Source organism: Capricornis sumatraensis, chromosome 20, assembly GCF_032405125.1.
Source record: "Capricornis sumatraensis isolate serow.1 chromosome 20, serow.2, whole genome shotgun sequence".
Lineage (NCBI taxonomy): Eukaryota > Metazoa > Chordata > Mammalia > Artiodactyla > Bovidae > Capricornis > Capricornis sumatraensis.
Genome location: NC_091088.1, coordinates 22,927,095 through 22,940,671, shown reverse-complemented (window position 1 = coordinate 22,940,671; position 13,577 = coordinate 22,927,095).

Below are 13,577 nucleotides of genomic sequence, written 5' to 3'. Positions count from 1 at the left end.
CATAAAATGTCCCCTTGGTATCTCTAATTTTCTTGACGAGATCTCTAGTCTTTCCCATGCTATTGTTTTCCTCTATTTCTTTGCATTGCTCACTTGGAAGGCTTTCTTAACTCTCCTTGCTCTTTTTTGGAACTCTGCATTCAGATGGGTACATGTTTCCTTTCCTCCTTTGCCTTTCGCTTCTCTTCTTTTCTCAGCTATTTGTAAGGCCTCCTCAGACAACCATTTTGTATTTCTTTTTCTTATGGATGGGCTTGTCAAATGTCCCCTGGGGGTAAAATCACTGCCAGTTGATAGGTACTCGTATGGTCTTTAACAGAATACCTGTTAAGCATGTTACTACACTATGTACCTCAGTTTCCTTACCTGTAAAACAGGCATGATAATGATGTCTAATTCAGAGATTCATGTGAGAAGTAAATGAGATAATATGTATAAAGTGTTTAGCAGAATACTTCATACATGCAAGCGCTTTTAAAGCAAAAAGCTACCTTGTGAAATGATGGCTGTGTTAGTTAACTTGATTGTAATAATCATTTCACAACATATATTAAATTGTCACATAGTATACCACTGAAAAAATAACATTGTACAACCTAAATATGTACAATTTTTATTTGTCCATCACAGCTTAATAAAGCTGGGAAAGTAAAAAAAATAAAAACATGCTACTTTCATAAGAAAAATAAATAAAAAACTAACTTCATCAGTTCAGTTCAGTTCAGTCGCTCAGTCATGTCTGACTCTTTGCAACCCCATGGACTACAGCATGCCAGGCCTCCCTGTCCATCACCAACTCCTGGAGTTTACTCAAACTCATGTCCATTGAGGCGGTGATGCCATCCAACCATCTCATCCTCTGTCGTCCCCTTCTCCTCTTGCCTTCAATCTTTCCCAGCATTAAGGTCTTTTCAAATGAGTCATTTCAAATTTTGTCATTTCAAACTTCATTTCAAATTTTATCATTAAAGCTTCATAATTGGTTGCAATTTTCACTATTTGTATTAGAGCCCTCCTTGAGCCACTATTCTGAGTTCAGCCCAATCACCCACAGAGTTTTCCCAGAAAACGTTACAGTCCACACTGTATCCCCCAGAACTGGAACCCTTTTCCTAGCCCTACCTGCCCTGGAGCTCCCCAGATATCGAGATACCAGCTCACCTTCTAAACCCAGTGAGGCTGGCTCTGTTGGGAGCCTCATGGCTATGTCCTACTCATTTTGGGGGAATTTGATTATTTCATTGTGGCCATCTAGAGCTGACAGCTTCAGCTGGGTCAGAATATTAAAGACTGTTGGCTGACCTTCCAGAATACTGATTTTCCTGTCCATTTGAAACTTTTTCATTAGTAAGGCTTACATTGCGCATCATACCCAGCTCTGATTAGAGTATTTTAGAAGACACTGCAGGACTTCTCCAGTGGTCTAAGAAGCCTCCTGGTGGTCTAAGAATCCTGCCAGTGCAGGGGACACAGGTTCGATTCCTAGTCCAGGAAGATCTCACATGCTGCAGGACAAGTAGGCCCATGTGCCACAACTTCTGAAGCTGGTGCACCCTAGAACCCATGCCCAGCAACAAGAAAAGCCACCACAATGAGAAGCCTGCACTCTGCAACTAGAGAGCAGCCCCCACTTGCTGCAACTAAAGAAACCCCTCGAGCACAGCAAAAGACCCAGCCAGCATAGTCATAAATAAATAAATAAAATTGCTTTAAAAGACATTGCAGTAAATGAGGTCAATGAAGCACTTGAGGATGCCGAGCTCTTCTTTCCCGGGGCCCAAAGAATGAGATATGGACTCCCAATAAAGCAAGGGACTGCAGTCAGCCGTAAGAAAGAGTCACCAGGGAAATGTAGCTTTAAAAGGAAAGGGAGAGAGATGGTATGGGGAGGGAGGTGGGAGGGGGTTTCAGGATTGGGAACTCATGTACACCCATGATGGATTCATGTTGATGTATGGCAAAACCAATACAGTATTGTAAAGTAAAATAAAGTAAAATTTGAAAAAAAAAAAAAGGAAAGGGAGGAAAACAGCAGCTCCACATCACTGGAGACCCCTCAAGAAGAACTGGGCATGTCATATTTCCATGTGCTGGTCAGATGTCTATGTGCTGAAGGAAAGGCTGGTACCACTGATCTCTGTAAGTCCTTCCCAATTCTCAGATTCCAAGCAGCATCCCTCCAGTTGCCCCGTCTCCCCCAACCCCAGGTTCTGTGCACTGGCAGGACCACACTTCTAGTTACCCAGCCTGATCAGGTATCTAGCCCATCTCCTATCTGGCCTCTAACTCAGCTGATCCTTTTACAAAGTTGAACCCCACCCTCCCGGCTCTGGTTAGTTGCTGCTGTGAGCATGGAGGGAATAGAAATGACGTGTTCCTCAAATACCCAATTCTAGGTTCAGTCATTCCACCAAGCAGCATCTTCTAAGTTCCTGTGCCATACCTGGTGCATTACAGGCATCAAGGTTTCCAGGATGAACCACCTCTTAACATTATCCTCAAAGATTTCATAACCTGGTGAGAGAGTCAATTCCTAGGTAAGTTGATTAGAAGTCCAGGGTCCCTGAGGAGGAGAAGACGGGTCTGGGGCTCTGGCAGAGGAGATAAGGATCTGGAGTTCTCAAGGAGGAGAAAAGAACAAACTTTTTTTTTTGTTTTTCTACATTGCTTTGTCTTAGTCAATATAACAATGTATCTTGCTCAAGGATGTGTTTCTCCTTAACAAGAAGGTTTGCTGGCAAATCTTGTTATCTTAACACATTTGTTGTGGAAGTGGATCTGATAAGACCTTTCCATTGTTAGTTCTAATCTTGTTAGTTAATTTAAGATGTATGTTGTGGGAGTGGGTCTGATAAAATTACATAAGGCCTTGATAAGACTAGTGAGTGGGGGCACCCTCCGTCCCCCTTCTGATGTCTATGTCAGAAGGCTTCTCTGTCCCTTCTCATACTTTAAAAAACTCTGCTACACAAAAGCTCTTGAGTGATCAAGCCTGGTCCCCGGTCCCAAAGCTAAATCTTCTTTGGAGATCATGAATCAGACATCATTCACCATAAGCTATCACTAGTAGATTTAGAGGTTTTACTGTTTACATGACAATTTATGTGACTACAAGTATATACATGTGTTTTGGCTTTAATTATTCCTGGTGGAAACCTTGCTAAGAGTCTTACTGATGACAGTATCTCACAGGCCACATTCTGCCTGGAGCTCTCAGGCTGTGACTGAGAGCCCCAAGTGCTGTGTAGCTCTATGATTCAGAGCAGCCCTCTGCAGTCCCAAGTGTGGTTTTTGTTGTATCGTTATTTTCTCTTTCACTATCCTCTGCCACTCATGAACAGCACGATTCTGCCTACTTCTAAGAAACCATGTTCAGCAAGTACATGTAATGGGGCAACAGCTTGACAGCAGTTCTTCCTTATCCTCTGACCCTCCAGGTGTGCCTGGATACTCTCCTCCATCTGTGAACTCTGGGTGGCGGGTACTATAGTTATGCCTATTTTATAGACTGAAGAATGAAGTCTCAGACAGGTTAAGTGGCTTACCTGAAGTTACAATAGCGGAGCTGAAACTCAAACTCAGACTGGCTGATTCCCAAGATCGAATCCCTACCCACTGCACTACACTACTGGGAGCTTGTCGCCTTAGCTGGGATGGCCAGAGAGTTGCAGAGCTCTATCTGAATCTAGAAGGTTCTGAGCTTTAAAACAATCATGACTAGACACCCCATAAGTATTTCCTGAGAATGTAGTCCTGTCAGGGATAGGAAAGAGCATATCAAGTCCTTGGGAAGCTCCTAGTCCACCTGGGAACATGGGCAGGAAGCAGCAAGAGGACATCACCAGACAGCCCATAAGGAAAGTGCTGGAAGGGTTCAGAATAAATGGTTCAGCAGAGCAACCTCAAATAAATGTTCTGTTTTCCACCAGGGGTGTGCTGTCAGCCCTGGATCAGAACACCTATGAGAGGAGTGGGAGGTGTGAGCTCCCTGTCACTGGAATTGTTCCAGCAGGGACAGGCGTCAGAGGTGCTATGCAGTTCAGACACAGGCTATATGGCTCCAAAGACTCTCGCATCCATTCACTAAATCTTGGTTAAACATTTACAACCTGCAAGACACTATGATAGGCTGAACAAAACAAGCAAGCCTTCGGGGAGTTGGAATTCTAGAGGAGGAGACAGCCAACAATTTAATAAGCCAGAGAATTGGAGACAGTGAGAAGCAATGGGAAAGGAGCTACTTCACATGGGAGGAAGAGGTAAGGGACAGTCTTTCCAAAGATGTAGCATGTGGGGCTTCCCTGGTGTTCCAGTTGCTCAGAGTCTGCCTGCCAATGTAGGGGACATGGTTTGATCCCTGGTCTGGGAAGATTCCACATGCTGCAGGGCCACTAAGCCCATGTACCACAAGTACTGAGCCTGCGCCTCCTAGAGCCATGCTCCAGGAGGATGGGAAGAGAAGGAAAGACAAGAGAAGCCACCCCAGGGAAAAGTCCATGCACCTCAACAGAAAGTAGCCCTGGCTGGCTGCAACTAGAGAAAGCCCACAGACAGCAACAAAGGCCCAACACAGCCAAAAAAGAGATGTAGCATGTGAGTTAGGATGTAAAAGGATGAGGAGCAACCATGTAAAGAACGCCTGAGCATTTGGAAGAGTGTGTGAGAGGCTCTGAGGTTCTCCAAGGCCCATGTGGATGATGAAAAACATCCTCCCCCCAGCAGGCTTTGCAGGTGGGGCCGCCCACAAGAAACATTGACAAGAGGGCTGGCGGGGAGCGATCAGCCAGCTGTCTCTTGTGTGGCTTTGGAGATAAGACCTGAGAAAGGAAGATGGAAGCAAACGAAAGCTCCAGACGACCTGATAACTCTGAATATTCGGTGATAAATGTTGATGCAATTATTGATCATGATGATTAAGGTGACCAAGATATCAGGTGGTCAGGGGGCAATGCTGCCCCCAGCAATTATATATGTGGCCTTTTTCAGCCTCAAATAAAGGACAAAAGAGACAGTAGTGTTCTTCATTCTACCTCCTGCCTGTGTCACACCTGAGAAGCCCAGGGACCAGTCGCACTGCCACAGCTGGCCGATCCCTCACGTGTGAAGGCATTCTTGCTGGTGCCAAGTCCCGCTGGGGTCAGGCGCCATGACGCTCACAGGCTTCCCCTGGCTAGAGAGGCATGCTGTGGTTGAGCCCTTGTGGCTGGTAGGCCCCCTGTCTGGATCCCCCTCACCTGTGAGCATCTTGCAGGCAGAACCAGATCCTAACCATCGTTATGTTCCCAGCACCTCTCCTGGCATCTGCTGCATAGTACATGCTCAGTAAGTATCAGCTGAAGGGAGAGAGGGAAAGCGGAAGGAATGGATGAGTAGAGAATAAATCAACTGCCCACCTTCAGTCAGCACTAGGCACGTCATAGCTATTCAGTAAATAGCTGATCGATGTGCACACAAAATGATCGTTGTGGTGCTAAGTCACTTCAGTCATGTCCGACTCTTTTGCGACCCCATGGACTGTAGCCTGCCAGGCTCCTCTTTCCATGGGATTCTCCAGGCAAGAATACTGGAGTGGTTTGCCACGCTCTCTCCCTGGGGATCTTTCCAATGCGAGGATTGAACCTGTGTCTCTTATGTCTCCTGCACTGACAGGTGCGTTCTTTACCACTAGCGCCACCCGGGAAGAACACAGTAGATCTCAAAAAAATACTGTTGCTTGTGGCAGCTGGGCTAGGCTTTGAATAACTGTTTCTGTAAGACACTGATTCTTATACCCCAGGACACCTCCTCTGACATTCAGATCACGTAAGAGCACATTGCAGTATGGTACAAAAGCAAAAAGCATAAGGAACACAACTGGGGACCAGATTCTGCCACTTACTATGTTTGTGATTCTGGGCATGTTCCCATAAGTTTCTGTTTCTTACTATGAAAAGTAGGGGCAAGTGTGCCCACCCTAGAGAAGTGTGGTAGGAATAAAATTGAATGCCATTTTTGAAAGCACTTTTGGATTTTTGTGCATTTTTTTTGTATTATCAAATAAAATATGCATTTATTGAGTGCCTGCTGCATATTCATCACTGAGCGAGTACTCGAGAGAAAAATAAAAGACAGTGCCTGCCCTGGAGGACCCACACAAAGTTCAGCAGTTAAGACAGACCCTGGAAAGGGGATGTGATTGCTAATTTTATGTGTCAGCTTTGTAGGGTCATGGTGCCCAGGTAGTTGGTCAAACATTATTCCAGGTGTTTCTATAATGGTGTTTTGGGGGTGAGATTAACATTTAAATTGATGGACTTTGAGTAAAGCAGATTGCCCTCCATAACGTGAATGGGCCTCATCCAATTAGTTAAAGGCTTGAATAGAACAATGACTGACCTCCCCCAAGGAAAGAGGAATTCTGCCAGCAGAGGCCTTTGAACTTGAACTGCAACTCCTCCCGAAGTCTCCAGCGTTCCACATACCTGGTCAGATTTTGGACTTGACAAGCCTCCATGATCATGTGAACCAATTCCTTAAAATAAATACCTAAATATATTGCTGTTCAGTCACTGACTCCTTTGTGACGCCATGGACTGTAGCCCTCAGGCTCCTCTGTCCATGGGATTTCCCAGGCAAGAATGCTAGAGTTGGGTTGCCATGCCCTTCTCCAGGGGATCTTCTCAAACCAGGGATCAAACCTGTGTCTTCTGCTTGGCAGGCAGATTCTTTACTGCTGGGCCACCAGGGAAGCCCCACCCCACCCACCCCACCCCAAAATATATATAAATATGGATAACTTTGATTAATACACACAACAGCACAGTAATGAGTCAGACACCCTTAGAATAGTCCTCATGAACCCAGTGCATACAGCAGCAATTGCTCTATCTGGAGGATGTGAATAAAGGCCTTGAATATTGGAATAGGGCCCTAGAGACTAATTTTCTGTTAAGAGACAAGAAAAGCTCTCCTAATCTTCACTCCACAGGCTCCTGCTCACTCCCTGCATTACACAGTAGTTGTATGGATTTTGATCTGATCCTCTCTCTATCCTCTTTCCCAGGCCTTTCCAACCTATTGTTTACTTTGAATGCCCAGCTGTGTGATCTAGGCAAATCCTCTAACTTCTCTGAGCCTCAGTTTACTTCTAGCTAAAAGCCTATTTCAGTGACTTCGTTGATGGTCCCATGGTTAAAACTTCCCCTTCCAATGAAGGGGGTGTGAGTTCAATCCCTGGTTGGGGAACTGGGATCCCACATGCCTCCTGGCTAAAAACACCAAACATAAAACAGAAGCAATATTGTAACAAATTCAACAAAAACTTTTAAAATAATCTACATCCAAAAAAGTCTTAAAAAAATAAAAGTCTATTTCATGGGGTCCGGAAGGCACCTTATATACTTAAGGACTTCAGATTTCTTGATTGTTATTAAAGTATCAGGTAGATTCATGCCTTGAGTACTCATGCCTTAGAGTATCAGGTCGATCCATGCTTTAAGGAGTATCACTGAGTTACTTTAGATTTCTAAGAAAGCCACGGGAAGTGGGTTGACAGTACATCATGCACTATTTAAGTTAATTGTAAGAAAAGATAAATATTTAATAAATTTGAACTATCAGATGATGTCATAGAAGAGTGTGGAATCTTATACTCTGGAGTTTCATTAAAAACAGAGAAGCTCCTGGGACGTCAGTGCGCAAGGGGCAGAAAGGTGGGAAATGACATGTGTCCCTCTGAGGGCACAGTTGAATACAAAACCTAGATGTCTGGCCTTGAAATTGGCCTCAGAGGCAGGTAGGTGGGAGAGCTATTCTCTGAGATAGGAAGGCATTGACCGTAGAAGGATGGGGTCCTTTGACCACTCTCCCCACTAGACAGAAAAGCAGGATTTAATGGCAAAGCATCTACCTGACCAGAGGTCAGGGTCATCCTCAGACACCAGGGATGACCTTGCAGAAAGCCCCAGTGAAAGCGTTAGTTGCTCAGTCATGTCCAACTCATTGCAGTCCTATGGACTGTAGCCCACCAGGCTCCTCTGTCCATGGAATTCTCCCAGCAAGAACACTGGAGTAGCTAGCCATTCCCTTCTCCAGGGGATCTTCCCGACCCAGGGATTGAACCTGGGTCTCTCGCATCATAGGCAGATTCTTTTTTTCTTTTTAAATTTATTTATTTTAGTTGGAGGCTAATTATTTTACAATATTGTGGTGGGTTTTGCCATACATTGACATGAATCAGCCACGGGTGTACATGTGTCCCCCATCCCGAACCCCCCGCTCACCTCCCTCCCCATCCCATCCCTCTGGATTTGTCCCAATGCACCAGCTTTGAGTGCCCTCTTTCATGCATTGAACTTGGACTGGTCATCTATTTCACATATGGTAATATACATGTTTCAATGCTATTCTCTCAAATCATCCCACCCTCGCCTTCTCCCAGAGTCCAAAAGTCTGTTCTTTATATGAGTCTCTTTTGCTATCTCGCATATAGGGTCCTTTTACCATCTTTCTAAATTCCATATATAAGTGTTAATACACTGTATTGGTGTTTTTCTTTCTGGCTTACTTCACTCTGTAAAATAACTGATTCAAATGCATTCTTTTTAACAGGAGAGTAATATTCCATTGTGTATATGTACCACAGCTTTCCTATCCATTCATTTGCTGATGGACATCTAGGTTGCTTCCATGTCCTAGCTCTTGTAAACAGTGCTTGCAGGCAGAGTCTTTACTGTCTGAGCCACCAGGGAAGCCCCATGCAGTCATTAAATCTATAGAACCTGCCCATAGAGGCTTCAGAATCTGGGTGGTCAGTCCAATCAAGGACACTAACAGAGGACCCATCACTAGCCTATGCAGGCTGGCCTTCCAGGGGATAAACATCCTTACTTGGGGATCTCTACTTACCCACTAGACTCAAGTTGTTTTTCAACAAGCAGTTTTATTGTTCAAAGATGAGGGAGAATGCCCCATGGACAGAAGAAATCAAATCCCTGCAGAATTCATCTGGCTGCTGCATCCACTTAGAAGATTAAAAATATACCAGCACATATTGTTTCCTTCTTATGAGGAGAGAGCTACTAACTGGACTACTCCAGGGATGTTCCTTAAGTCTCAGACCAAATTAAAGTCCAGACACACCTCAGGGAATTGAAAAGTTCATATGTCTAGAGCCTCAAACTGGAAACAAAGAAAAAAAACCCAAAATTTTAAAAGGACAGAAAGTCAAGACATTCATGCAAGTATTCAGAGCCCAAAGTGGTATCATGGCAAGATCAGGGGCCTTGTGAGCCCGAGACCTGGGTGTTAATCCTGATTCTACCCCCTTATTAGTTTTGTCATCTTCTCATTTCCTGCTTACTATCTCCTTGTCTCACTTTCTTTGTCTATCAAGTCTAGGAATACCTACTCTCCAGGCAGCTGAATCAAATCTCGTGATACCTACTCCTCTCGTGATACTAACTAGTGTGCCTGACATACAGCGGGCCTTCAATCAACAGTCACAGTGATTGTGAATTCACCAGAAATGGTTCTATAGACTTGCCTTAAAACACATTAGATATTGTTGTACAACCCAGACATACAGCAAAAAGATTATAATCAGAGAAACAACACAGTCTGCGCTGTGCAGAACCTGCAATTCTGTGCTACCATTTGGTTTAGAATTCAATGTTTTCATACTTATTTTATGTCCAATGTAAACTTGCTTCAAGTTTGTTTACCAATTTAATTACCAGTTATTGACCAAAGCTAATATGCATTCTAGGGAAATTATTCTTACCAGGATCCAACTATGGTTGTAAAATGATAAGCAACAAATCACTTAGTGAAAAATACTTTTTTTTCTTTTAAATAAAAGATGAAAGAGATAGTGGAGTTCATAAAATAAGTCATATCTATGCTTTGCTCTCTTCAATACGTCACTAAAAACGAGGGTCCCCCATCTTCATTCATCTTAAACTGAACCGAGACTCCCAGTTCCTGGAAATGAGACCACAAATGATCAATTACACCTTAGTGCATGAAGGCAAAGGTTAAACATGTTATTGCTCACCACAGGTCGACCCTAACCTCGGGATTAATGCCATAAATAAAAAAGAAAAAATATAGTTAGGTCTGTGAAGGTACCAGCTTTAGTCTCCAAAGAAATACAAAAGGGAAATGGCGGCCCCTACTGGTAGGAAGTAGAACAGCCAGCCTGCCTGGAGCAGGCGGAGAGCTGAAAGCACGTTTCAGACTGAGGCCCAAGCTGAGCAAGAGAATCTCTGTGAGAAGCAAAGGATTAAGATCTCCTGTAGGCTGGAGCTGCTTTTGTATGTGCAAAAGGGAGATTGAATGATAGGGAGTGTTTCGACCCAGGGTGTGAAGCCCCAAGGCAGGTTCCGATGGACAAAGAGGGACATTCCCACCTCCAATTCTACCCTTTCTGCCTAGGCTGAGAAGACGACAGTGTGGCCACTCACCAGCCCCTTCCGTGATCTCAAAGTCTAGAGCCCACTTTCCAGCTTAAAGACTCGAGACCCCAGTTACAGACCCCATTGTAAGGAGTCTTTCCATGGGCAATTGAGAGGGATACATCATCCCTTAAAGTACCCTAGAGAAAGGACTAGAGATCTCTTCAAGAAAATTGAAGATATCAAGAGAACATTTCATGTAAAGAGGGCACAATAAAGGACAGAAACAGCAAGGACCTAAAAAAGAAGCAGAAGAGATTAAAAAGAGGTGGCAAGATACACAGAACTATACAAAAAAGTCTTCATGACCCAGGTAACCACGATGCTGTGGTCATTCATCTAGAGCCAGACATCCTGGAGTATGAAGTCAAGTGGACCTTTGGAAGCATTACTATGAACTAAACTAGTGGAGGTGATGGAATTCCAGCTGAACTATTTCGAATCCTAAAAGATGATGCTATTAAAGTGCTGCACTCAATACACCAGCAAATTAGGAAAACTAAACAGTGGCCACAGAACTGGAAAAGGTGAGTTTTCATTTCAGTCTTTGGAATTTGATCTTTGTTTGATAAGAAAGGAAAATGCCAAAGAAAGTTCAAAACTACTGTACAACTGAGCTGATTTCACATGCTAGCAAGGTAATGCTCAAAATCCTTCAAGGTAGGCTTCAACAGTATGTGAACCAAGAACTTCAAGATGTACAAGCTGGGTTTAGAAAAGGCAAGGAACCAGATATCAAATTGCCAACATCTGTTGGATCATAGGAAAAGCAAAGTTATTCCAGAAAAACATCTGCTTCATTGACTATGTTAAAACCTTTGACTGTGTGGATCACAACAAACTATGGGAAATTCTTAAAAAGATAGAAATATCAGACCACCTTATCTGCCTCCTAAGAAACCTGTATACAAGTCAAGAAGCAACAGTTAGAACCGGACATGGAACAACAAACTGGTTCCAGACTGGGAAAGGAGCACATTAAGGCTGTATATTGTTACCCTGTTTATTTAAATTATATGCAGAGTACATCATGTGAAATCCCAGTCTGGATGAATCACAAGCTGGAATTAAGATTGCCAGGAGAAATATCAACAACCTCATACATGCAGAAAACACCAACCTTATGGCAGAAAGCAAAGAGTGACTAAAGAGCCTCTTGATGAAAGTGAAAGAGGAGAGTGGAAAAGCTGACTTAAAACTAAACATTCAAAACACTAAGATCAAGGCATTTGGTCCCATCACTTCATGGAAAACAGATGGGAAAAAAATGGAAATAGTGGTAGATTTTATTTTCTTGGGCTTCAAAATCACTGCAGATGGTCATTGCAGCCATGAAATTAAAAGATGCTTGCTCCTTGGAAGAAAGGCTATGACAAAACTAGGCAACATATTAAAAAGCAGAGATATCACTTTGCCAACAAAGATCCATTTAGTCAAAGCTATGGTTTTTCTAGTAGTCATGTTTGGATATGAGAGTTGGACTGTAAAGAAGGTTGAGTGCTGAAGAATTGATGCTTTCGAACTGTGGTGCTGGAGAAGACTCTTGAGAGTCCCTTGGACAGCAAGGAGATCAAACCAGTTAATCTTAAAGGAAATCAATCCTGAATTGGAAGGACTGATGCTGAAGCTGAAGTTCCAATACTTTGGCCACCCAATGAGACGAGCTGACTCATTGGAAAAGACCCTGATGCTGGGAAAGACTGAGGGCAGAAGGAGAAGGGGACGAAAGAGGATGAGATGGTTTGAGCAAACCCCAGGAGATAATGAAAGAAAAGGAATCCTGATGTGCTGCAGTCCAGGAAGTCACAAAGAGTTGGACACGACTTAGCAACTGAACAATGAACAAGAGACAGTAAAATCCATGGTCTGCTGCACCAGACTCTGAACAACTGTGGTGAGCAGATAGAACAGGCCGAGTAGGCAAAGCTGACAGTAGCCACCACCAGGGCCGCTCAGAGAAACCACCCATAGGAGTCCACACGGCTGCGCACACACTGGGTCCTGGCTCTCCTCTGTCCCGGCACACGCTAAGAGCATGCTTTCTGGCCTCATTATGACCAGAGATCTTCCATCCGCAATGAGTGGAGTTCCCCCAGCCCTCAACCTGCAAGTGCCATGTGCCACAGTAGAAACATAAAACTCGAGATTTGGCAGTTGTTTGTTTTGCAGAATAAGCTAGTCCATTATGACTGACTCATCATCTAAGCTCACAGGTTGAGAACTTTCTTCTTAGTAGAATGTTGACATTCAGAGAGGATTTGTGAGGTCATATCTGGCAAGCCATGGCTTAGCTGCTTCTTAAATTGTTTAGAACAAAAGTCAGACGGATGGTGCTGTTGGTTTGGTGGCAGATGTCCCTGCCTTTTGCACATCTTGTCACATGTGGAGAATGTTAATATGCATATGGCACCTGAAGGTAAACTAAAGGAAAACTGGGCATATCTATATAAATTTGGTAAAAACTTCATTTTGTTTTCTTTTTTTTTTTAATCTGCCAATTTATTTTTTATTATTTAATTGGAAGATAATTGTTTTATAATTTTGGTTTCTGCTGCGCAACATGAATTAGCTACAAGTATAAACATGCCCCTTCCTCTTGAGCCTCCCTTCCCCCCATCCCACCCTCTGGGTCATCCCAGAGCACCAAGCTGAGCTCCCCGTGTTACGTAGCAGCTTCCTACCATGCTGTGCTGTGCTTAGCAGCTCAGTCGTGTCCGACTCTTTGCAACCCTACGGATTGCAGCCCACCAGGCTCCTCTGTCCATGGGAATTCTCCAGGCAAGAACACTGGAACGGGTTACCATGCCCTCCTCCAGGGGGATCTTCCCGACCCTGGGATTAAACTCAGGTCTCCTGCATTGCAGGCAGATTCTTTACACACTAAGCCACCAGGGAAGCCCAAGAATACTAGAGTGGGTAGCCTATCCCTTCTCCAGGGTAACTTCCCAACCCAGGAATAGGAACGGTAGTCGTACATGTTTCAATGCTACTCTCCCATCTGTCCCACTTTCTCCTTCCCCCATTGTGTAACAAGTGCATCTCTATGGCTGTGTCTCTATTGCTGCCCTGCAAATAGGTTCATCTCCACTGGTTTTGTAGATTCTATATATATGCATTAATATGTGGTATTTGTTTTTCTCTTTC